Source organism: Ailuropoda melanoleuca, chromosome 10 (genome assembly GCF_002007445.2).
Source record: "Ailuropoda melanoleuca isolate Jingjing chromosome 10, ASM200744v2, whole genome shotgun sequence".
In the NCBI taxonomy this organism is placed as follows: Eukaryota; Metazoa; Chordata; class Mammalia; order Carnivora; family Ursidae; genus Ailuropoda; species Ailuropoda melanoleuca.
The window spans coordinates 67,901,739-67,904,923 of NC_048227.1; positions in this window are offsets into that span (position 1 = coordinate 67,901,739).

Below are 3,185 nucleotides of genomic sequence, written 5' to 3' on the forward strand. Positions count from 1 at the left end.
GAGGAGCCTGATGTGGGGCTCGATCCCATAACGCCGGGATCACGCCCTGAGCTGAAGGCAGACGCTTAACCGCTGTGCCACCCAGGCGCCCCCAGAAGACTTAATCTCAACTTCAATTTTATTATTTGTAAAGTTGGAGATTATTTATAATGTACCTACTTCATTGGGCTTTTTAAAAAAATTAAATATGATAATAAACATAAAATGCTTAGCAAAATTTCCACTCACAGATGTTGATGGAAATTTTTGCAAAGAATATTTCCATGATGCAAAACCTTAGTGAGAAGGCAAGTTGGGGAAGTGCTTCCTTTCAGAAAATCTTTTATTTCATGGACTACATGATGACTTTCCCTGTTATTATTCTAAAATGGTGCTACTTCCTAGAAATATTTTAATAAACTACAAATAGACTTACTTTAGAAGTGATTTGTTGAGTTTTTGAAGGATTGCTCAAATATGTGTAGTCTGTGCAGTTTGTGAAGGTTAGATTACTTTGGGAATTCTCTTTTTGTTACAGATCCTGGAGATTTAAGGACACTGGGTCCTGTCACGGGGGACGGGGAGGTTATGGACAACAGTGGCATGGTCTGCTGTCCTGGTGCATTTAATTCCAAATCCAGCATAATGGTTTCCATTTTATATATGTGTTCTCTGTGAATTTAAACTTTTACGTGATTAAATGTTATTCATAGTAGTTTCTGGGTGTATTCTGTGGTGACTCCTGAAAGATTTGTCTGTCCCTTTCATTTGAAGTAATTTTTCTGTATTGTCAAAGGTAACAGTTCACACAAACTTGAGGCTTTTCCAGAATTTATATTTTCATCTCTGTTATATTAACAAATTGTAAGTGAGAAGTGAGTGCAAAGACTAAGACTATCAGGCCTTAATTACCTGGTCAGGTGAACGCCCTCCCCCCACTCCTCCCCACCGGGACATTCTTTCTGTAGTTTGTTCCTTGGAGCCTGAAGAGGTGTGCTGTTACAGAGGGTTACCGTGGGGTCCAAGTAGTTATGAAAAGGCTGCTTTTGCAGGTTTATGAGGCACACTAGCGTGTTAGAATCTCTGAGGAGTCCTGCAGTAGAGCGAGTTGTTTGATCCACTGTTTTCTCTTTTGTTGCATAATACCTGTCTGTACCTGGTATCTTTGTGTTTGATGAAACATGTTTTAGGAAACTTTGCTCTGGATTACAATCCCTCAGCCAGGGACAAGAAAAAAACCTGAAATTGCATTTAACAAAGTTCTTAGAGTTGATTTAGAATCCGGAGAATTGGGTTTGAGCTTTTATGCTGCAATTTTACAGCTCGATAACATTGGGCAGGTTGTTTCATTTCTCTAAATCTCAGATTCCTCAAATACCCGATACATAGCTCCATGTTTTTATAAATATTATATAAACTAGTATCAGTGAAAATGTTATATAAAACCAATGGCTGATATTTACTGATTCCAATACTTTCCTCATAGAATTATTGGGCCTTACTTAACATTCACATGTTAATGAGCTTAGGTCTCCAGTGTCTCAGCCCATGATAAATTAGAATTAGAAAAAACAGCTAAAAGATAGTGAGGCAGTTAGAGAACAGAGACAATAAGAGCAGCAACCGCAGAATTGAAAAACAGACTCATTATATTAATACATGGCAAGTCGTCATTGGTTATGTTCATCAAGAAATGGTTGAATGATGATAGGANTGGTTATGTTCATCAAGAAATGGTTGAATGATGATAGGAGGCTTCCCTTTAAAAATGGATGGGGTATAATATTTTGGAGAAATACCACAAATGTTCCTTTTGATCAAGATCTCTTTCTTACATACATTTGAACATCTGCTTTTGTACTAAGGTCAGNAAAAAATGGATGGGGTATAATATTTTGGAGAAATACCACAAATGTTCCTTTTGATCAAGATCTCTTTCTTACACACATTTGAACATCTGCTTTTGTACTAAGGTCAGGCATCCTGAGATCTCTAAATTTCTGCTTAATAATATTTTCAGTGTTAGTTGACTAGTAATTTCTGTAGAGCAACTTTTCTTTAAAAATTTAAAAATTAATGGTGTACTCTTCTTTGAAAAAATAATACCCTCAAACAACTTAATATCTGCTTTTTATATAGGTTACAAATATAATACAGTATATAACATACATATTTATTAACAATGAAAGTATAGGAATTATGTTTATTCATATGGAATATATTTGTGATATCCAATAGAGAGAAAAGAGCAGGCTCTCAAATAATATAAACACATATTTATTTAAAAATATGCACACAAATAAAAAAAATTGGCCAAAAAGTTAGTGTTGATTTTGTCTGGATAGGGAAATTTTGGTTAGTTCTTATCTGATTGTATTTGCTTATCTTTATGTTCCAGTTTTTCTGCTATCCATGTATAATCCAATGTGGAATACTTCATACCAACATAACTAAAAAGAAAATCTTTACCCTGATATTTTTTACTATCTTAGTGCATTTGGGCTCCTGTAAAAAAAGACTACAGACTAGATAGCTTATTAGCAACAGAAAAGTATTTCTTACTGTTCTGAAGGCTGAGAAGTCCAAGGTCAAGGGGTTGGCAGATTCAGTGTCTGTGAAGGCCCACCCTCTGTTTTATAGATGGCACCTTCTCACTGTGTCCTCACATGGTGGAATAGGGATGAGTTAGGAATCTCTGTGGGGTCTCTTTTAAAGAACACTAATCCCTAGGCCTCCCTGGGTGGCTCAGTTTTTTGTTTGCTCAAATTCCTTTCAGGCCCTCTGCCTACTCTCCCCTTAAGTGTCATAGTCTCTGAGGAAATAGTAGATTGTTTCTGTTCCAGTCAATCAAGTTCTTACCTGAACCAGATTTTCTAAAAGATGAAACATAAACATCAACGAAAATCTGAAACCCATTTAAACTTAGCATCCCACAGGACTCTTCAAAAAGTTTCTAACTCCTATTTTAAATAGTTAAGCAAAATGAATAAAATGAAGAGAGAGTAAGAAGAACCTTGTAAAAACTGTGAACAGTTTTGTAGATTGTCTTTCAACTGGGTCTCTAAGCAAACATGGCTCTAAGCTTTTTAATGATTATTCAGTGTTGGTGCCATGCCATTAGTGACATAGAGGGAATATAAAATGTTCTCAGCATACCATCTCTTACAGATAAATCTTAAAAGGTATCAAGAAGGACTCATCAAATA